Source organism: Colossoma macropomum, unplaced genomic scaffold (assembly GCF_904425465.1).
Source record: "Colossoma macropomum unplaced genomic scaffold, Colossoma_macropomum, whole genome shotgun sequence".
Classification (NCBI taxonomy): domain Eukaryota; kingdom Metazoa; phylum Chordata; class Actinopteri; order Characiformes; family Serrasalmidae; genus Colossoma; species Colossoma macropomum.
The window spans coordinates 32,475,128-32,498,959 of NW_023494801.1; the positions used below are offsets into that span (position 1 = coordinate 32,475,128).

Here is a 23,832-nt window from a genome sequence, read left to right on the forward strand (position 1 = left end):
TCAGGCGGAAGAAAAGTGGGTGAATGAGTGAGTGAGTGGACGAGATATTGAGAGAGACAGGCAGAGGGATGATAAGGGAGAGCAAGTGAGTCAGAAAGAAGGAAAGAGAAAGACAGAGAAAGAAAGAGATCTGATGAAGGGAACCTAAAAAAAGAAGAAACACAACATAGACAGAGAGAGAAATAAAAGGAGGCAGAATGAAAAACAGAAAGTGAAATGAGACTCAGAAAGAAGAGGGTGAGAGAACGTGTGAGAGAGGGAGAAAAGGAGAGAAAGGGGGCCAGAAAGCAGGGAGAGAGAGAAACAGAGGTCGAGAGACACTTGGTCCCAGTGTGTGACGTCAGGGTTATTAGTGCGATAAATCAGCGCTGCGCTCCGTGGTTAGAATGATTATGCTGAGTGCCATCATGTGAACACGCTGGCTTTTATTCACTCACCCACTCATTTATTTATCTCTCTCTCCTTACTCTCTCTCTCTCACTCTCTTTCTCATGCTCTCTCTCTTATTTCCCTATTTGCCTTCTTTGCCGTTCTTTCTTTTCTCTGTCTCTCTTTCTCTCCCACTTCTCCTCACTCTCTCTCTCTTTTTATCTCTTTCGTCTCCCTCTCTCTCTCTATTCCTTCTCCATCCCTTTCTCACCAACTTGCTCTCTCTTCACTCTTTCTCCTGTTTTCCCATCTCCTACTCTCTTTTTCTCTTTTCTCTCTCTCTCTGTCTTTCTCTCCCACTTCTCCTCACACTCTGTCTCCTTTTATCTCTTTCGTCTCCCTCTCTCTCATGCACTTTCTCTCTTGCGTTCTTTCTTTCTTTCTTTCTCCCCCTCTCTCTCTTTCTCTCCCATTTCTCCTCAGTCTCTTTCTCACTCTCTTTCTTCACCTTCTCTCCCGCTCTCTGTCGTTCTTTCTTTCTTTCATTCTTTCTTTCTCTCTCTCTCTCTCTCATTCCCTCTCCCTCCCTTTCTCACCAACTTGCTCTCCCTTTACTCTTTCTCTTGTTCTCCCTATCTCCTGCTCTTTCTCTTTTTCTCTTCTCTCTCTCTCTCACTCTCGCTCTCTCCCTTTCTCTCCCATTTCTTCTCACTGTCTCCCTCCATCTCTTTCTTCACCCTCTCTCTCTGTCTTTCTTTCTTTCGTTTTTTCTTTCTTTTGTACTTCTGCTCTATCTCTCTCTCTATTCCCTCTTCCACACTCTCTCGCCAACTTGCTCTCTTTTCTCTCCGCCTGGTCTCCCCATCTCCTGCTCTGTCTCTCTCTTTCTTCTTCTTTCTCCACCCCCTGTGTTCTCACTCTCTCTCTTTTTCTCTTTTCTCTTTCTGTCTTTATCTTCTCTCTCTGTCTCTCTCTCTCTCTCTCTCTGTCTCTCTCTCTCTCTCTCTCTCTCTCTCTCTCTCTCTCTCTCTCTGTCTCTCTCTCTCTCTCTCTCGACTCCTCTGGGAGCTGCTGGGAGTCTTCTGAGGCTGGGCTTAGTCACGGCCGTTTATTTATTTCATTATCCGCTCTGTTCGTTAATTATTTGATTGACCTTGTCCTCTCTCTCTCTCTCACTCTCTCTCTCTCTCTTTCTCTCTCTCTCTCTCTCTCTCTCGCCGCCCGCAGGTCCAGCGGACTCCAGGCCGAATCCCCAGCCTCGCCTGATGGAGCCGGCCCACTCTCGCAGCCTCTCCGCTGGGTTACGGACGCCAGCGAGCCCTGGAACACGGACCACAAGCAAGATGGTGAGTGTGAGGCGGTTGCTATGGCAACCCGGGTCTCCGAGAGTGTGCTTCCATCTTCCATTTCACACAGCGTGGGAGAGAGAGCAAGAGAACAGAGAGAGAGGGAGAGGAGAGAATGAGGAAGAGGGAGATATAGAGAAGGGGGAATGAGGAGAGAGAGAGAGAGAGAGGAGATGAAAAAAGATAAATTAAAGGCAACTCAAGATGAAAAAGAAGAGAAAAAGACAAAATGAAAGACAGAGGGGTAGAGTAGAGGGGAAAGAGATGAAGGTAACGAGTGAAAAAAAAGAGGGAGAAAGAAAGATGGAGCGAGAAAGTGAGAGGGCAATAGACAGATAGACAGACAGATAGATAGACATAGATGGATAGACCGACAGCTATACATAGATAGATAGACAGACAGCTAGATAGACAGACAGACAGACAGACAGACAGCTAGAGAGTTAGATAGACAGACAGCTAGGCAGCGATAGATAGATAGATAGATAGATAGACAGATAGATAGATAGATAGACAGATAGATAGACAGACAGCTAGAGAGACAGATGGACAGCTAGACAGCTATAGATAGATAGAGAGATAGATGGAGAGATAGACAGATATATAGACAGACAGCTAGACAGCTATACATAGATAGACAGCTAGACAGGCAGATAGATAGATAGACCGCTATAGTTAGATAGACGAAGGATGGAGAGGAGGGAGTGGAGAAGGGAGAAAGGGGGAAGGGAAAGTGTGAGAAAAAGAGAAAGAGAGAGAGAAGAAGAAGTGAGAAGAGAGAGGCGTTTGTACAGATTGGAGTGCAGTGGGGTGAAGGGAGAGATGCTGTGGGCAGTAAGAGGGCACTGAGGGGGAAGGAGGTGTGGAGAGAAGAGCAAGGAGGCCAGAGCTGTGGAGGAAAGACAGAGTGACAGAGTTCAGAGAGAGAGAGAGAGAGAGAGAAACGGCTTCTTAAATCTCTAAACAACTGTGTTGTTTCACTGAGTCTGTACTGTAACTAAATATGGTCACGCCAGTCGTGCCGTCAGGCTGTGGTCGGCGTCATGCCCATATTAGGAATTCCGTGTCTGAGCTGGTTTCCTCTTCGGGAAAAATAAATTGCATTTTTTTGAAAATCACTGCTGTCGTGCCCTGTGGTAAACAAAAACCTTCCAAAGCAGATACATTTTGCCATATGGCTGTTTTTCCTCTGAATATCGCCGGATACTGTGAATAATGAGGTCATTAAGGATCCGAAATGCAACTATTGCTATGAGGTAACACTGCTGACACTGAACGGACATCATAAGCCTGAAAACCTCAACAGAACGCACCACACAAACCTGCAAGCTGAGGAAGTTGAGAGGCTTTGGCAGTAGTAGCTGGTGTTGGTATGTAACAGCGCTTAAGTTTAATAGTAGACATTCATGCGATGTTATTGCAGTGCACAGGAGTGCAGCTTGCTTGAAGCTTACATGTAGCATTATTCATATTTTGACTACTAAGCGACCACGTAATTCCAGGAATCCAGTGACTTTTGGGGGGGGGGACGTACAATGGCAGAAGACCACAGGGAGCGACAGACAGCGACTCTTCTCTTGGACGGCACACACTGCACTGTACAAACTCAAAGCACCCTGTTGTTTGGTCTAAAAGATGTTGTTTTGCTTCGAAATGTCTTTGTTGGAATGTACTGCCAGCTATTGATTACTGTTATTAATTTCAAATAATGTTTTTTTTGAAAGGTTTCATGTTCATGACCCTTTCCTATCCAAACCTTGACTATCCTACCCTTCCCTGCCCTATCGTAACCCAGGGGTCGCAACCCAGATGTTAAGAAGAGCCATTTTGTCCTTTCAGCAAAAAACCACCTTGGGAGCCACAACATTTTATGTCCATTTTACCATTTTGGCTGTAAATATGTCTCAGTATGTGCTGATGTTCTAGTATAGACTAAAAATCTAATATAAACCAAAACACAGACTTACTTTGCTCTGCTTTAAGCTTCAGCTCAGCTATAGCTGCTTTTCTCACATCTCCAGCAGGAAACTTTTCCTCAAAAGTAGAACAGTTTGCTGTAAAACGTCTCTCAACATTCAACTTTTTATGAGGCTGAATTTTCCCGTTCCACCTTAAATGGTGCCCGAGGCACCCGAATGCAACTGCTGCACCATTTAAGGTGGAACGGGGAAATTTGAACAAAAAGCTGGCGAATGAGAGTCTGACTTCAGCTTCATGACTTTTTATTGTTTGACAGTGTTTCGTTTCAGATTAAACGTATCAGGAAACCAGCTGGAGTGATTATAAACGCATTTGTCTCCAAATTATTAATGTTCGTCTTAAATCTTTGTCTTTTCGTTATCTACTAGCTAGGCGAGATTGTTGTCTGCGTTGCTATGGTGACCAGCAGTCTGCGCATGAACCTTCAGGGTTGACTGATGAATTAGCAGTTCTATATTAACTCCAGCGTTTAAGATCATTTATTGTTAAAACTGTGTTGAACGATCAGCAGAGCTTTATTTTACTGTAAAGGAGGATTATTTTATTTTTATCTAATAATCTAATTCTGCTGTGGAGCCACAACAGGGCAGTAAAAGAGCCGCATCCTTTCCTTTCCCCTGACCTATTCTATCCTATTCTAACATACCGTATCCTACCCTATCCTACCCTACCCTATTATACCCCATCCTATCTTATCGTATCCTATCCTACCCTACTCTATTGTATCCTTTCCTATCCTTCTCATCCTGTCCTGTCCTAACGTTTCCAATCCTACGCTACATTCCTAGAAAAAAAGCACTAAACTGTCACTGGGGCAGTGCCGCTCTTGTCACTGGGGTGGTTCCCTCAAGGATCCTTCGCAGTACCTTTAGTCAGGGAACATAATTTTACCATATTCCATTGCAGTTATATTTTAAGGTTGCATTGACTCTGCACACTGTGTCTGGACCCCAGCCTTTTTTATTTGATTTTGTTTTAAAATGTAAAGTTATGAAAATGTCAGAAGATATACTTTTCCCCTGGGAAAAACTTATTTAAGGTACACAATTGAAGAAAAAAAACATTATTGCCTTTGAGGGTAGATTTGTACCTGGAAGAACAATAAATGTACATGCACAGTACCTTTTTTCTGACAGTGTGTCCTAACCTGTTCTCTCCTATAGCATCCCATCCTATCCTTACCTATCATATCCTAAACCATGCTATCCCATCCTATCCTATTCTTACCTGTTCTATTCTATCCTATCTTATTCTGTGCTATCCTATCCTATCCTGTCCTATCGTATTGTGTCCTGTCGTAACCTATCCTATCCTTTCCTATCCCAACCTATCCTATCCTATCCTATCCTATCCTACCCTTTTCTAACCTATCCTATCCTTTCCTGTCCTATCCTATCCTATCCTATCCTGTTCTAACTTATCCTATCCTATCTTATCCTATCCTATCCTATCCTACCCTTTTCTAACCTATCCTATCCTTTCCTATCCCAACCTATCCTATCCTATCATGTCCTTTCCTATCCTACCCTTTTCTAACCTCTCCTATCCTTTCCTACCCCAACCTATCCTATCCTATCCTATCCTGTTCTAACTTATCCTATCCTATCTTATCCTATCCTATCCTATCCTATCCTATCCTACCCTTTTCTAACCTCTCCTATCCTTTCCTATCCCATCTTATCCTATCCTATCTTATTCTGTACTATCCTATCCTGTCCTAACCTATCTTATCCTATCCTCATCTATCCTGTCCACTCTTATCCTGTCCTGTCCTATTATCACCTATCCTGTCCTCTCTTATCCTATGCTATCCTATCCTGTCCTATTCTGTCCTAACCTATAGAATTCTATCCTATCCTGTTCTAACCTACGTGAACCTGACCTTTCCTAATTGTATCCTATGCCAACCAATTGTATTGTAACATGTCCTATCCCAGTGTTTCTCGACCCTGGTCCTGGATGCCCACTGCCCTGCACAGGTTAGTATTTTCCTTGCTTAAATACACCACCTTTTAATTCAGGTTGTTAATGAGCCGATAAGTTGGATCAGGTGTATTGGGAGCTGGGTAAAACAGTGCAGGGCAGTGAGCCTCCAAGTCCAGGGTTGAGAAATGCTGTCCTATCCTATCCTATCCTGTCCCGTCCTATCCTTAACTAACCTACCCTACCCTATTGTATTCTACCCTATCCTATCATATCCCAACCAACCCTATCCGATATTCTCCTATGCTTAACCCATCCTATCCTATGCTAATCTATCCTGTCTTATCCTATCCTAGACTCTCCTGTCTTAGTCTAATAATTATGACCAATTTATTGCTACTGCTGTTCTCACTGCAGGTTTGTTCTGTGGAGTTTTTCTGAGTTTTTCACAGTGGTGCTTAAAGACTGTTCTGACTGGTCGAGAGGTGTGTCAATCACTATTTTGCATAGAGATAGAGATAGAGAGAGAGAGAGAGAGAGAGAGAGAGAGAGAGAGGAGAGAGAAACAGACAGTGGCTGTCAGGTGAACAGTGGCCTCTCTGCAACCTGTCTGTTCCACACACACACACACACACACACATACACACACACACACACACACCTCCCACCTGCCTCACACACGTACACCTCGTTCCCCTGCGCAGATATTGATGGCACCGCACAGAGAGAGACACAGCGTCAGTCTCCACGGTGACAGGTATCCATGGAGACGTCCATCAGTCAGCATGTGCCGGTGTTTCCATGGGGATGCGGATCAGCGTGTGTTTGCGAGTGTGTCGCGCTGAGCTCTCTTATCGTGTTTGTCAGAGTGAATGTTTACTGGCCCGTGTATTAACCACTGCGTCAGTCAGAGACGGGGCCTGGACAAAATGCACAAGGACGCAGGAACTCACTGGCCACTTTATCAGCAAGCCCTTCCTTGTAGCTCCAACTTGCTGGCGTTGAATTAAGGCCTTTGATTTTTAACATAGGGGAAGCTTCACAGTAGAGGTCTGCATGGGTCTGAAATTGAACCCCGAAGGCGAGCCGTAACCGCGAGTTTGAGACCCGACCTACGCAGGCCCTTCTACATTTTTTAATTAAGATTAAGTGACCTTTATGTTCACTAGTGTATAAAATGCCACAACGGGGAAATTTCATCTCTGCATTAAACCCATCTGTGCAGTGAAACACCACATACACACTAGTGAACACACACTAGGGGGCAGTGAGCACACTTGCCCTATCCACAGTGCCCAGGGAGCAGTTGGGGGTTAGGTGTCTTGCTCAAGGGCACTTCAGTCACGTACTGTCGGCTCAGCGGATCAAACCAGCGAACCTTCCAGTCACAAGGCTGGTTCCCTAACCTCCAGCCCACGACTGCCCCCTCAAAAAGGAGGTGCACTGTTCCTGGAGGTACTGCAATACCAGGTCAATGCGTGGAGTGGACGGAGTAAGCCCCTCTTCCGTCTCCGTGCTATGCGATACTATTGGGAATAGGAACGAAATGACAGCAGGAACAAAGACGTTTAGAGAGGCTGTGGATTTTCTCTGAGCCACTCTTTGCTTCACCACGTCAAACTTAATTCACATAAAGTTAAGAAAATCTCAACTCAGTTTGTCGCCCTGCTGCTTGTTGCTTGTCACCAAACTGTGGCTACAACTCATCTACTTCCATAAGGAATGACTGTTCCCCTGTCGCTCTGTTGCCTGCTAATGTGATCGTACAGTTTGGCTGGGCCCACACCACATTATTTTTTTGCCCAATTTTAACCCTTTTTTGCGCCTGAACAGCAGAGCGCAGAGACAGAGGAGCTGCGTGTAAAATACAGTTTACAGTTTCAGCTCAGGTGCCAGTTTGTAGTGAAATATTTCTCCAGCTTTCACTGTAATATCAGTGCTTCTCAACCCCATTTTAATCCCCAGTTTGCGTTTTCAGTGCGCATAAAAGCACAGACAGGTCAGTATGGCATCAAATCCAATTCAGAATTCGCAAGCGGGGAAAATTAGTCTGACACTCGACTCTTCTTTCTGCTCTCGCAAGAGTTTAATTTGTGTTTTACAGCTGTGGGCGGGTCCTGACATATGATTGGTTACTGCTGATTTCTGGAACTGTGTTGTGATTGGCTCGCTGTCAGTGGTCGTCAGAGCTTTATATATAAAAACCGGGAACAGAACTTTTACTCTAGAAGACGACCTTCAGAGTCCACCAGTACAGCGGCGTTAGCCAAAACGCTGCCTGTAATTACCGAATTCTATCTTTGTGAATTTTTAGGACCTCCTCTTCTATCAGGTTAGCGTAAATTTGACCGGCCCAGCATGGATGGAGTAGTTGTCCTCGTATGCGCGATTGTTGTTTCCTCACACAAGTAGTTTTCTGAGTACCTGTCATTGCGTGCAAGAGTAGTTTTGCTCATGCGAGAGCGATTTTGCTCACTTGTGAGTTTTGAATTGGATTTGACGCCATAGTTTAGTTTTGTTTGTGTCATGTGATCTGAGGAGATCTGGGAGTCTGAGTTCTTATTTGTAGCCCAAACTCGTTATGTGTTACTCTCCCTCTTTGCCTTGTCGTCTAGTCTGAGCACCTCACGACAAAAAGACAAGAGATTCTGTGACAAACAGGCGTTAAGTGTGTGATGCTCTCCGTTTTAGAAATGTGTTCAGATTTTAAGTCATGTAGTGAACACCCAGGCTCAGGCAGTTGTTTTAGTGACTTTATACACACACGGTCCATCGCACATACTATGCATGCAGACTTGAAGACACACACACACACACACACACCTGCAACACAGCAAAAACAGACGAATGCAGAAAATGTTGAGCTCACAAAAAGAAACGCACACATTTCTCACAGCAGCCACACACAGTGATCGCAGCAGTGTAGCAAAGCTAGCCTGAGTCTGCTAGCCTGCAGTGCAAACGCTAAATAGAAACACAGGAACGAGAGCGAGAGAGTGAGAGAGAGAGGGAGAGAGAGAAGTGCTGAGGTAAGTTCTCTCAAAAATAGCTGGAAGCGTGGTTGCTGAGAGGTTTTGGCAGTCACCGCCGTGCCTCTGTGCTGCTGTGATAGTTTACATGGCTCAATAAAAGACCCACGGATGTCCTGATTAAAGCAATAGTTCAGCAGAAAATCACATTTACGACACCCCCCTCCGTCTCCCGACTCCAAATGTAGTCATAGTTTGCTGCTTTAATTTACAAAGTAATGTAGATCAGTTCACATCATTACCGTCATGCAACCTGCATGCATAGTTGTTAAATAGTTGGCCTAAAACTAGCAAGTTGACTGAATTAGAGTTAACAGAATTGTCAATTTTATATCAGTGTATGTTACAAAACCAGGGCCTGAAATCATTCAGTGTTAGCTGGTTAATTACCATGTAAATAACTCTAATTTAGAAACTAAATTGTCTCCTTTTATTCATTGTAAGCAACTTTAAAACTACAAACCTAAAGTGATTGGTTGGTAGAAAATCTCTAGAGACCGCTGCAGCACCGCTGGACACTGCGACTAGGCATGCTGACAGCAGATGTAGCGATGGTTAGTTTTCATGGCTGGAGTGTCCCTTTTAAGTCATCTTAAATCGACTTTATGTGGTTTCTGACCCTTTATGGCTCATGTGTCAAGCACAAGACCCGTGATCCAGATCAAGCCTACGACACAATCCCATCCCATCCGGCCCACAGAAGTATTTTAATTTTCTATTAATATTAGCCTGTTTCACAATGCCCTGCACTACAGTCCCCAGCATGCACTACAGTGTAACGTGTGCTCTGGCTCTTCTGCCCCAACAGCAGTCTATGGGACAGCAGTTACACCTCAATTCTAGACAATTCTACACAATCCCACACCAGTCAGATTTCAGCTGCAATTCAATCAATATAAACACTAAATGGCAGCTCAGAAACTGAGCCCAAGTCTTCATGAACTTGCAGCAAAGAAAGGATGCCAAGGTGTCCAGATCAAGCAGATAGGTAGGTTTAAAAGACTGAGCTCCTGGGGACGTTTGCATTTAGAATATATACATTTAGAATATTTCAAGCTCTGCTACAAGTGCCTGTAATTTACTGTTGAAGTTTTACTTTGAATAAACAGTGGTCAGTTCGGGTTACAGCACAACATTAAATAAAAATGAAATAAAGGTTTGTTTGTTTTTTTTCTCCGTCTCACAGATTTGTTGAGATTTTTTAATATGGCCCCTTTAGTGGCTGAGCTTGACACCCCTGCTTTATGGTGTACTGCTATCTCTAAAAAGGGACAGAAGTACAGTTGAAATTCATGCTATGTGGTGTATTTAACTAAAACTGTAAGTTTGATTTTCTCTAAGTTATTCTTTTAATCACTCTCGCTCCATCCCGCCCTCCAGCCCACAGGAACAGAGAGTATCAACACGCTTAGTTCTCCAAAGTGCTGATTAATTGTTTGCCAGGAGCCTGTGTGTGTTTGCGCTCACGTATGAGAGCCTGGGGTGTTTTTATTTTATTTTTTTTACTAAAGCTTTTCCGCTGCATCAAAAGCCAAAAGTTGCACGACGTTCCGACTGCGCTGAGCGCGTTTTAGAGGAATAAAGAGTAAACTCGCCATGAGGGCCGAGCAGTTTAAAGGCAGCGTGAATGTGAAATCACCAGAAATCTCCCTTCTGTGTTTTTCACGTATTTTTATGAGTGAAACACAGTATCGGGGGGTCTCTGAGCTAGTTTGGGCACCCCCAGTCAAATGACGTTATGTTGATTTTAAGTTAAAGAAATAAATTAATAAGATAATAAATTAAAGTAAAATCTTTATTTCTCAGTATAATTAATGAGTCATTCTACAGAAATGTCCATTTTTGCGTTTACAGATATATTACACTTAAAAAACATGTTAGGGTTACAATTTATTTAAGTTATTTTAACAAATACATCTTCTTGAGCCTCAATTTAGCAACATTGGTTTTTAAATCAATCATATAGAATTCCAGGCACCACAGAAGAGCTCGTCCCCACAGTCATGTGTGAAGGCTGCAGGCCATATTTTGAGGTAAAAAACATGTTTTTCTGCAATTTTAACTGCAATAATCTCTACATGACTGGAATATATGAATTAAATGACAAAGAAAAAAAAGCCAAATAAATATTATAAAATATATAATGAAAGTTCCCCAGGAGTCGTGTCACTGGTGTTGGTGTTGTCTTTAATTTTAGGCCTAATTTTTATATCCCAAATGTTAATTTAATTTATATCCCACATTTTAATTTTAATTCCCTTATTTAAATATCCCGAAGAGAAAATATTTTATACTACAGATTGTTCAGAATGTGATTGGCTGACAGGCGTCATTATTCTCAGGCTACTCAAACACAGACTGAATTATTTAATCTCCAATTTTAACTCCATAATCCACCTTATTCACCTTAGTGTATGATAAATATAAGACGTCTCTGTAGCTCAGTGAGGCTAAAACTATGCAATGTTAGACGTTTGTGTGCTAATAACAGATGTGCTTTTCAGATTAAGCACATTTTTAGTAGTTTTTAATAGCGAGGTATGAAATAATTCCTCTTTGCCTGAAGATGGAAGAGTCAGCAGTTTTTTATTTAAGTTTCAGCAGCTGAAAGTAGGAGATGATGTAGCTGGAGGTGTTTCTTAGAGTTTTCTGTTTAAGTTTTGTTTTTTTTTCCCTTTTTAAAAGAATATTTAAGCGAAGAACTGATAGAAGACTCTGGCGTACATGTAGACTGATACAACTAACTCTTATCACACACACACACACACACACACACACACACTGTTTGACAAACACACACTCACACAGAGACACCCAGGCTGTGTTTACACCTGCCATTAACCAGCGTCTCGGGCGATGAGGTCATAAGTGGAGGTGTGAACAGGGTCAGAGGTGTTATAAAGGGGGAGGAGTCAATTCACTGGTAGAGAAAGTAATGGGGACTCATTGTTATAGATCTAAGCGTGTGACGTCGTCAGAACAACCTGTAAAAAAAAACAAAAAACTTTTTTGTGTATCATTTGAGCCAAACGCTATGCGATTGTCAGATTTACCTTTTTTTTTATTTCTGCCTAATTTATATCTACATTTATTTCTATTTTTATTTCTGCCTTATACTGCATATGTACGTTTATGTGTAATTATATGTTTTGCTACTGTAACACCACACAACATCTATCTGTCTGTCTGTCTGTCTGTCTCTCTATCTGTCTTTTATATCTATACTATATTGCCGAAAGTATTCGCTCGTCTGCCTTTACACGCATATGAACTTGAGTGACATCCCATTCTTAATCCATAGGGTTTAATATGATCTTGGCCCACCCTTTGCAGCTACAACAGCTTCAACTCTCCTGGTAAGGCTTTCCACAAGGGTTTAGGAGTGTTTATGGGAATTTTTGACCAATCTTCCAGAAGCGCATTTGTGAGGTCAGACACTGATGTTGGACGAGAAGGCCTGGCTCCCATGTCTCTGCTCTAATTCATCCCAAACGTGTTCTATTGGGTTGAGGTCAGGACTCTGTGAGGGCCAGTCAAGTTCTTCCACACCAAACTCTGTCATCCATGTCTTTATGGACCTTGCTTTGTGCACTGGTGCGCAGTCATGTTGGAACAGGAAGGGGCCAAACTCCCCAAACTGTTCCCACAAAGTTGGGAGCATGAAATTGTCCAAAATCTCTTGGTCTGCTGAAGCATTAAGAGTTCCTTTCACTGGAACTAAGGGGCCGAGCCCAACTCCTGAAAAACAGCCCCACACCATAATCCCCCCTCCACCAAACTTTACACTTGGCACAGTGCAGTCAGACAAGTACTGTTCTCCTGGCAACCGCCAAACCCAGACACGTCCATCGGATTGCCAGACGGAGAAGCGTGATTTGTCACCCTAGAGAACAGGTCTCCACTGCTCTAGAGTCCAGTGGCGGCGCTTTACACCACTGCATTCGACGCTTTGCATTGCGCTTGGTGATGTAAGGCTTGGATGCAGCTGCTCGGCCATGGAAACCCATTCCATGAAGCTCTCTACGCTGTTCTTGAGCTAATCTGAAGGCCACATGAAGTTTGGAGGTCTGTAGCGATTGACTCTGCAGAAAGTTGGTGACCTCTGCGCACTATGCGCCTCAGCATCCGCTGACCCCGCTCTGTCATTTTACGTGGCCGACCACTTCGTGGCTGAGTTGCTGTCGTTCCCAGTCGCTTCCACTTTGTTATAATACCACTGACAGTGACTGTGGAATATTTAGTAGCGAGGAAATTTCACCACTGGACTTGTTGCACAGGTGGCATCCTATCACGGTAGCACGCTGGACTTCACTGAGCTCCTGAGAGCGACCCATTCTTTCACTAATGTTTGTAGAAGCAGTCTGCAGGCCTAGGAGCTTGGTTTTATACACCCGTGGCCATGGAAGTGACTGGAACACCTGAATACAATGATTGGAATGAGTGAGTGAATACTTTTGGCAATATAGTGTATCTATCTGTCTGTGTGTGTCTGTCTGTCTGTATGTCTATCTATGTATCTATCTATCTATCTACTTATCTATATGTCTGTCTGTCTATCTATCTGTCTGTCTGTCTGTCTCTCTATCTATCTGCCTATCTATCTGTGTCTGTCTATCTGTTTGTCTGTCTGTCTATCTATCCATCTACTAGTTACATAAAATGTGTTTCTGAAAATGTGTGTCTTCTGTTTGAAGAGCCCTGTCAAATTTCATGTTTTGTTGATTTTTTAAGAACTTTTATTGTTACCACATCAAGCTCGTTAAAAAGAAGAACCTTTTTTGTTGCTATTTGGAACCATATACATCACATTCTCCATCAATCTGAAGAACCATTTCACCATGCAAAGAACCATTTAAGCGTGACATGGTTCCATATAGAACTCATGCCTCTAAATAGAATGATTGCTTTTAAAGAACTCTTGAAGTACCTTCTCACGCAGACGCACAGTCGCGCAGGGCAGGTGTTGAGGGCCTGCAGCAGTCGGCAGAGTGGAAGCCTGATGTGCTGGCTTCAGCACTGTCTGCTGTTCAAAGCAGGGAGGGGGCGGAGCTTACAGCCCAGAGAGAGAGTGAATAGAACAGACCCTCCATCTGCATCCCGATAGAGAGAGAGAGAGAGAGAGTCAGAAGTTAAAAGAGTGAAAATGGAAGATCTTAGCACTGAATGAAAAATTAGAACCACGTCTCAGCTGCTTTTTTGCTCTACACTGCTAATTAAACAAACACCGCAGGTCCTCACTTTATAAAGAGCTCTTTACAAAAAGCTTTTTAAAACCAAAAGAGAAAAAGCATTTGTTGTTCCTGAGGTTTGGTGGTAAGATTAGAGAATTCTTATTACATACAAGACCTTTTTTCAAGAGCCCAGGCTAAGCCTAGCCTAGACTTAAAAATACGTCAGATACGGATTCACTGATTCAAGATTTTTACGTATTTGATTGAATTCATTCTGATTACAGGTTAAAACTGAGGTGTTTATATTCTCACTCTCTGTTTTCCTCCACACTACAAGTAACCCGATCCACAATGACACGCATGCGTAGAGAACCATGTAGTGTAGACGTTACCATGACAACGAGCATCACGTGAGTCCAGTCAGAGTGAGATGAGCAGCAGTGAGCAGTGCTTGTGTTTTTAATCACTTTAAAATGATGTCAGACTCAGGAAAACGTCCTTCACGTGTCCTTATTAAAGAAGGCCGAGAGGAAGACGTCGTGTTCTGAGACACATAAGCTGGACGTCCGTCCCACCGCCGTCTTTTAAAGATCAGAGCATAAACTTCGTCTCCTCTGCAGACCAGTTTCTGCTCCGCCATGTTGTACATTATAAACTTTCGCTATGACGTGACGAACATGATCAGAACGTACTTAAACTTTCCGATAGGGAATGTAATCAGATACAGGCGTTTACACGGATATTATTCATCTATTTAATGGATTATTTACAGGATTACCCACCTCGTTCAGTCGGATAGAAACTATATTCTGAATGATCTCAATCAGACTAGACTGTTCCGATTGAGGTGTCTACATGGCTGTTTTCTATTCCGATTGAGCTAATAGTCGGATTATTAACGGATTATTAGACTGCATGTAAACGAGCCTACTGAAATTTCGTGCCAAACCAGGCAGTTTTAGTTTTTGACATAATTTGAAAATGCCTACTGCCCTTTATATTGTGTGTAAATTACATGATGAATGGACCAGAAGAAATGGCACAGAATTACTTGGAAAAATGTCTGGTTTCATTGACTTACATTGAAAGTAAATTTACCGTTTTTCCTATAAAATTACCATTTTGGAGATACAAGGTTTTGGTCCGACAGCTGCAATATATTATATACGGGACATATTACATATAGGTACTTGCATAAATATAATATCAGATATTTTTATTGCATACAGGCAGTTACTGGTCTGTCCTCATTATGGTTTTATGCAATATATGCAGGGCTAAACCTGGGTACTATATTTGTACCGGTCTGTTAAATGTATGGAATTGAGAAGCTCTTATTGACTAATAGAGTTTATTAACCAGATTTTAGTGAAGTTTTCATTCTGGAGCAGTTGTTATCTTGTGCCTCTTTTCTCGAGGATGAAGTAAGTAATTATTTGAATTTTCCATTCCACCTTAAATTATGCAGCAGTTGCCTTAAATTGTGTGCCAGAATATAATATCAAATATAATATCAGCACCATTTAAGGTGGAACACAAATTTTGAATTAGAAGCTGGCAAATAAGAAGCCAACTTCAGCTTCATCCTCTTTCCCACAATGTTTTGTAAAAAAAAAACAAAAAGTTATTTTTTTATTTTCGTTTAGTTTCTTCTATTGTTTCTAAGAACTGTTTGTATCTCCATCTTTATTATTTTTTGTATAATTTAAAACTCTAGTTACCATCTGCTCAAAAGAAATGGGCGAGAATTACTTGGAAAAATGTCTGGTTCCATTGACTTACATTAAAATGTGTGTGTGTGTGTATATATATATATATATATATATCACTGTCACTGTTTTTCATTTTTTTGACATAATTTGAAAATGCCAGTTGTCCTTTACATTGTGTGTAAATTTCATGATGAATGGACCAAAAGAAACAACCCAAAATGACTTGGAAAAAAGTCTGGTTCCATTGACTTACATTAAAAGTAAAGTAGGTTTTTTCCTTCTCCTGTAAAGTTACCATTTTTGAGATACAAGGTTTTGTTCCAAAAACAGTGATATATTTAACAATACCGTATCTGTGATCCTGCGTCCTGACAAAGCCTAAAAACACCCCTGTGTGTGTGACAGCGCGTGTCTCTGTGTCTCCTCTCCGACTGTACAGCTCGTGTAGAATCTCCTCACCCCCGGCTCAGCTCTAAAACTTTATGAGATGAGTGAACAGAAGATTTTTTTTTACCGCCGTCGCCCCATTATACCCAATCACAGCCATCAGCCCTGCGCTCCCTCGCAGCCCACACAATTACCACCACACACACATCATGTCCTTGGCAGACGGCAGTGTATCTGCAGTGTGTAAAAATTAAGTGCGAAGTGAAAATAGGGGGTGATATTGGGAGGAGATCAGTAAAGCACTGTGATGTTCATGTCTTTAACTGTCACTGAGAGAGGCTGAGCTAGGACACACTCACAGGTTTGTTTTTATACAATGGCAGGATATTACGTCATCCATAGAATGGGAATATATACATGCAATGGAATCAGAGTTTTTTCAAACTCATTTTGGGTCATTTCCTTTTGGTCCATTCATCATGAATTTACACACAATGTAAAGTACAACTGGCATTTTTAAATTATGTCAAAAACTGAAAATTGACAACAATATGAGATTTTCTTCTGACAAACAGCAATTTTATATATAAATACATGTAAATAAAAACAGAATGCAATGATTTGCAAATCTCAGACACATATTTTATTCACAATAGAACATAGAACACATATCAGATGTTGAAAGTGGGACATTTTACCATTTCATGAAAAACATTAACTCATTTAGAACTTCAAAAAAGTTGGGACGGGGCCGTGTCTACCATTGCTTAGCATCCCTTCTTCTTTTAACTATAGTCTGTAAACGTCTGGGAAGTGAGGAGACCGATTCCTGGAGTTTTGGGAGAGGAATGTTGTCCTATTCTTGTCTGATGTAGGATTCTAGCTGCTGAACAGTCCTGGGTGCATGATGCGGCAAATGTTTTCTATTGGTGAAAGGTCTGGACTGCAGGCAGGCCAGTTCAGCTCCCCCATACCATCATGAATACTGGCTTTTGAACTGTGAACTGATAACAAGCTGAGTGGTCTTTAGCCTGGAGGATGCAGTGTCCATTATATATTAAAAGAATTTCAAATTTTGATTCATCTGACCACAGGACACTTTTCCACTTCGCCCCAGTCCATCTTAAATGAGCTTGGGCCCAGAGAAGTTGGCGGCGTTTCTGGATCGAGTTGACATATGGCTACTTCTTTGCATGATACAGCTTTAACTTGCATTTGTGGATTGCATGGCAAACTGTGTTCACAGACAGTGATTTCTGGAAGGGTTCCTGAGTCCATGCAGTGATTTCCAGTACAGAATTATGCCTGTTTTCAGTGCAGCGCCGCCTGAGGGCCCGAAGATCACAGGCATCTTATATTTAACCGTCGACCTTGTGCCTTGCATACAGTGATTTCTCCAGATTCTCTGAATCTTTTGATGATATTATTTACTGTAGATGGTGGTATATCCCAAAGTCTTCACAATTTTACATTGATGGACATTTTTCTGAAATTGTTCCACAATTTTTAGATGCAGTTTTTCATAGATTGTTTTCTCTGCCCATCTTTGCTTCTGAGATAAAACTGAAAGGGAAAAAATATTTCCTGTTATACATATATATGTGTATATATATATATATATATATACATATATATGTATAACAGGAAATATTTTTTCCCTTTCAGTTTTAAAAAAATCAAACATGGAGCTTTAAAAGCACTTTACATTTAATTGGTGCTGTTTGTCATTCTTTTCTAAATTTCTACACAGTTCAGTGGTTGAGATAGAAACCGAGTCGTTCAGAGTGGTTTGGTGTGAAGTGGTTCAGATTTCTGTACAGTGGTGGTGATAGGAACCAGGGGTCGCCATGACAGCAATAAATATAGACATTTTATTTAATATCCAACACCACCAGTGAACCTTGTTTATGTTTATATGTAATGTTAATATAGTTGTGGTCTTTACAACACTTTACAACACTTGGCTTTTAAACGTATGTTGTAGGCCAGAACTAACGTTGGGTGGTATAACGGTGATGATATACTGCTGTAGTTAACAATGATGATGATATTTAAAAATAAACACTTTCCACCCATTCACATTTTAGTAGTTGTTAAAAAATAGTTTTTGCCAGAGATTGAAACTCATCCAACATGCATTCCCATCTACAAATTAAACACCCACTAATCGCATCACAGAAAGTGTCAACCTCCACTATAGAGCCAAACGCTTCCCCCGCCTGTATAGAGCCAGTTTATATATCTGATGTGCCACCAAATCACGGCTAGAAAATACCTCAGAAAAACTACACAGGGCAGCGACTCAGTGACGGCTAAGGGCTACACAAACCGCAGAGCATGTTTAGTTTAAGCTGTTACTTCAACACCAGTCACTTGACCTTGTGTTGTTAGTCTTTATTTTCCAACTGTGTGTCATTTAGCACAGTTAGCAGGCACTTTTGGCCAGCTAACTGAACTGTTGTTAGCTTAACATTAGCTAACAACTCCAAACACCACAGAACAGGTTCGTTTTTGGCTTTCTGTCACTCAGATACCGGTTTGCTCTATCAGAAGTCAGCTTTTATCATCTTTACTTGTGTCAGAATTGAACCTGAACTGTGGTGTGTGGTACTGACTGCATGTGTAGCTTGCTTGCTAAGCTAACATTAAGTTAGCTAATATCCAAACAACACAGAACAGGTTAAAATTCACCTTTCTCTCTCCTTGACTTCACCCCTTTTACATTAGAGTCATTACCATCTAAACCTGTTAGCGTAGCTTCAGTTAGCCAGAATCTAACATGTTCTGTGCTGAGCAGAGGTGCTAACATGCTAGCTAAGCTAATGCTAACCTGCTCTTGTGTACTGGTTAGCAGCACTGATTAGCATTCAGCAGTTGTTGTGACATATCCTGATATTTATGAATGATGAATTGAAAATTGTGCACTGCGTATACTTATTTGGTGACATGTAAGCAATCTGAACTTTTGATTTTATTATTTTTATTTTTGAAATAATGCAGGACAAGATGGCAAAGTTTCGTAGTGATTTTACAGCAGTTTCGCACATTCCGTGCCATTACTGTGGAAATATTTGAAGCTGGTCTGAAAAAGTAGAAGCCAAAACCTTTTCAAAACTATCATAAAACAGTGTCTCAGACATCAGGCAGTGAATTCATAACCATTTCATGTCGTAACCTTCTGTGAGGGAGCTTTTAGAGGTGGACATCTGGTTCCTATCACCACCACTGTGGTCAACAACTTTTCTTGACGTTTCTCAGAGTTTCTCTAAAACTGTGATTTCAACCACTTTGGAGAAATCAGTGCCTTTTAGCCTCAGCAACTAAAAGATCATCTTTAAAAGGCATCTTTTGTTTTTTCCTATAAAAGCTTCAGTCTTTCTAGCAAAAACTCATTTTTCCTCATGGAGAGCAGCTAAATGTCCCCACAATGTCAAAATGTTCATTTTTTCTTCAAGCTCGAGGCGTTTGGTCCCTGCAAACAGCTAAACACTCGCGCACACACACACATCCTCCGCTCAGCTCCTGTAGCCATGGGTAGAGTATCGACTGGCGTCATTGATTTACCTGTTCAAACATTCAGCCTCGAACCCCGTGCAGAATATTTCAATAACCTGGGGGCCCCTCTCCCCCGAGCCCACTCATAAATCACCAATTACACGCGCTGCACAAAGCAGGCAAGTTAGCACACTATTAGTCACGCTTCTTACCACGCGAGCCGGCTGCATTGTGCGCTGTGCAGGGTGTGTGGGCACGTGATGTCGATTCATTTATTCGGTGGCCAGAGTCTCAGCCACCTCTGTACTTTGTGTAGTGCTTAGTCTGAGTGACCACCCCACCCCCCACCCCCAACCCACACTGTAGCTGCCCTACAGCAGTGCAGGACCACAGCGCCACACTGCCCTGCACCACTACTGTAGTACTGCATATATACAGGTGTTCGGCCCAAAACAAACTGTGAGAAGAGGAATTAGGGACAGGAACCACTGTTATATGGAGCCCCTGAAGGGACGTGGTGTGTGTATATATATATATATATATATATATTTTTTTTTAGGTAAAAGGGATGTGGTGTATATATTTTTTTAGGTACAAGTCTGGTGCGCACCAGATACTGTCAGGTGAGCACCCAATACTAGGCGGTGAGCACCTGATACTAATAAAAAAAAGCAACATACTGTAACTTATCTTGCTGAGTAGCTAGTGATTTAAGCTTTTATTGTGGAATGTTCAGCCCGGAGCTAATGTTAGCTAGCATTAGCTAGCAAACTATGATGAATAGTGCATAAAGCAGGAGGCTTCTTTTTACAGCAAAAAACTTTTGGGCGTTAACATTAAGGCTACTTTCACCAAGCCTGACATGTATTGCCTAGAAAACAATGTAAGACTTATAGCTAGATTAGTTAGCTTACCAACTATATCTAGCGAAGGAAGCCTACTTTTTTTTCTATTAGTATCAGGTGCTCACCACATAGTATCTGGTGCTCACTTGATAGTGCTGGGTGCTCACCACATAGTATTGGGTGTTCACCATATAGTATTGGGTGCTCACCACATAGTATCGGGTGCTCACCATATAGTATTGGGTGCTCACTACATAGTACCTGGTGCTCACCATACAGTATTGGGTGCTCACTTGATAGTGCTGGGTGCTCACCACATAGTATTGGGTGTTCACCATACAGTATTGGTTGCTCACCACATATTATCGGGTGCTCACCACATAGTATTGGGTGTTCACCATATAGTATTGGGTGCTCACCACATAGTATCGGGTACTCACCACATAGTATCGGGTGCTCACCATATAGTATTGGGTGCTCACTACATAGTACCTGGTGCTCACCATACAGTATTGGGTGCTCACTTGATAGTGCTGGGTGCTCACCACATAGTATTGGGTGTTCACCATATAGTATTGGTTGCTCACCACATATTATCGGGTACTCACCACAGAGTATCGGGTGCTCACCATATAGTATTGGGTGCTCACTACATAGTACCTGGTGCTCACCATACAGTATTGGGTGCTCACTACATAGTATCTGGTGCTCACCTGATAGTGCTGGGTGCTCACCACATATTATTGGGTGCTCACCATATAATATTGGGTGCTCACCACATAGTCTCGGGTGCTAACCACATAGTATCGGGTGCTCACCACATAGTATCTGGTGCTCACTTGATAGTGCTGGGTGCTCACCTGATAGTATCGGGTACTCACCAAATAGTATCGGGTGCTCACCATATAGTGCTTGGTGCTCACCTGATAGTATTGGGTGCTAACCTGATAGTATTGGGTGCTCACTATATAGTATTGGGTGCTCACTTGATAGTGCTGGGTGAATGAATACATGAATGAAATGAATGAAAACATCTGACCAAATTTAACTCAATTTATTTTTAATATATTATTATTTCTTCAAAGTTGTTTATTAGCATATCAACAGACACCTTACGATCCAGCTAATTAGTTTTGAGATCCATTATGTGTTTAAATGATCTCATAATGCGTGAATGAATGCGCTCATAAAAGATAATTAAATGTTGTTTTCATAGTCTTATATTGGTAGTGAATTGTATTAAGTTTGTATTAATACTTTATTAACTCCAGACTATTCGACTCTTTTTAGACTCTAAATGGATAAATGGTGCGCATGTTTGTGGACGTTGGCGTGGGGATCCCTTAGAAGTCGCTGCCCTGCACACAGAGGAGAGAAGCGTCTTCCTGTTCTGTGTTTTTTCAGAAGAAAGAGGCAGTGTTTGGGAGCGCTTCGCGTTTTTCTGTTATTTAAATGGCCGAGTGTCATGACGTCGCACAATGGCGCCTTTCACCTCCGTAAAAGCCCGGGCTCTGTGACGGAGTCTGCGAGTCCATTGCTCTTGGCTCAGGCTCAGCTGATTTAAATGCCTGGCACTAACGCATACTTACATTTCGGCTGGTCCTCCACAAGAGCGGGGAGACAAGATAATAATCCAAAAAAGATTCTCTCCTCAGACCAAAGATTAGCGAGGAGCTCTACAGCACTATCCCGTCTCAGGACATCAAATAGGAAGCAATTGTGATGAGAGAAAAAGTGGGAATGCACAAAAATAAGTCTCCTAATTACAGCACAGCTTGTTTTTATGTGCAGTAATGAAGGATCTGTTATTACAGTGTGCAGCAAAACCGCGGTATAAAAACCGTGCCATCCACTTTCCCCATGTGACTCACTAAAAATAAAGAGAGATCGCTACGCGTCACATTGGATTAGCACAACAGAGCTTAGTTCTTCCTGGAAGCAGACATGCCACAAACATAGAAAATATTATTTATTTACCAATTTCATGCTGAGAGTCAAACCAAGAAGCCAAGATGATGATGAAGATCCGTTATTAACTGCAAGGTGCTTAGGTGCTCAGTGTGAGTCTGTGGCCTCAACTTTTCTTTCACAAAGAAAACATGTTAAAAATCAAAATGCACTGGCCAAAAAGAGTTTAATACATTTTGGCATAAGCGCTGTGCCACCTTTGTGCCACACTGTCACTGTCGAAACAAAACCTTGTATCTCCAGTTTTGTTGTTTTTTATTTTTAATCCTCTGTGGTCTGTGGTCAGTTTCTCGATTTGTACATCTTTCCAAATCCTCCTTTAAAGGCTCTTCCTTATAACATGATCCTCATTTCATATCAAAATGCTCCATTATCTTCATCACTACTTTCCAAAACTGCTGCAGCAACTTCAGCAGCTGTAAACTCTCTGCACGCCATTTCACACGTGTCTCCAATGTGGACTGAATGAAGAATGAAGGGTTTTCCGGGCATGATGGGTCATTCGTTAGTGATTTCCTGAGCGTCCATTGGTCAGTTTCACACAGACTGTAGACGGACACATGAATCCACCAGTTCCACACGGTGAGAGGCAGATGACGTGTATCTCAGTTAGTTACTTTAACTGCTAATTCACCAGCCTTTAACCCTGAAGGCTGGAATGCAGACTGCTGGTCACTATGGCAACATAGACAACAATCTCGCCTAGCAAGTAGCTAAGGAAACGACAAAAAGAAAGATTTAAGACGAACATTGGTGACGAATTGACTTTTATAAGCACTCAGCTGATTTCCTGATACGTTTAATCTGCAACAAGCAACTGCCAAACATTAAAAAGTTTCTTGTTCAAATTCTCCCATTCCACCTTAAATCGTGCAGCAGTTACATTCTGGTGCCTCAGACACCATTTAAGGTGGAACGGGAAAATTCAAGCAAGAAGCTGGAGAATGAGAAGTGACTTCAGCCTCGGAAAAAGTCCAAGGTTGAGAGACATTTAACAAGAAAATCTTCTACTTTTGCGGAAAAGTTTCCTGCTGGAGATGTGAGAAAAGCAGCTATAGCTGAGCTGAAGCTTAAAGCAGAGCAAAGTAAGTCTGTGTTGTCGTTTATATTATATTTTTCAGCCTCTGCTAGTACATCAGCACATACTGAGACATATTTACAGCCAAGGTGGTAAAACGGACATAAAATGTTGTGGCTCCCAACGTGGTTTGATTTTTGTTGAAAGGACAAAATGGCTCTTTTTAACATTTGGGTGGTCAACCCCTGAGCTAGTGGGTAGCGCTGTTGCCTCACAGCAAGAAGGGTCTGTGTTTGATTCCCCAGCCGGGCAGCCAGGGTCCTTACTGTGTGGAGTTCTCCCCATGTCTGCCGTCAGACATGCAGTCAGGCCGACTGGAAACGCTAAATTGTCCCTAGGTGTGAGTGTGTGTGTGAGTGTGTGTGTGTGTGTGTGTGTGTGAATGTATATGTGTTTACAGTATACATCAGACAACAGAGCATCTAAAGCTGAAACTACCTGACTGTGGCTTTTACATTAGCACTGAAGCTCTTGAAAGCCACTTATGTGTTGATTTACGTAGCTTTATTGTTTTCAGAGAGCTGTGCTG

At 42.0% G+C, this 23,832-nt stretch overlaps 1 protein-coding gene across 1 annotated transcript in view; it reads left to right on the top strand.

Moving 5' to 3' along the window:
• Positions 1-1,630: 1,630 nt before the first annotated feature.
• Positions 1,631-23,832, top strand: part of lrrc4ba (leucine rich repeat containing 4Ba) — a 39,200-nt gene continuing 16,998 nt past the window's right edge. Inside the window, exon 1 of the mRNA XM_036590448.1 lies at positions 1,631-1,715. The gene's annotated coding sequence lies outside the window, so the exon portion shown is untranslated. The remainder of the gene's footprint in view (positions 1,716-23,832) is intronic.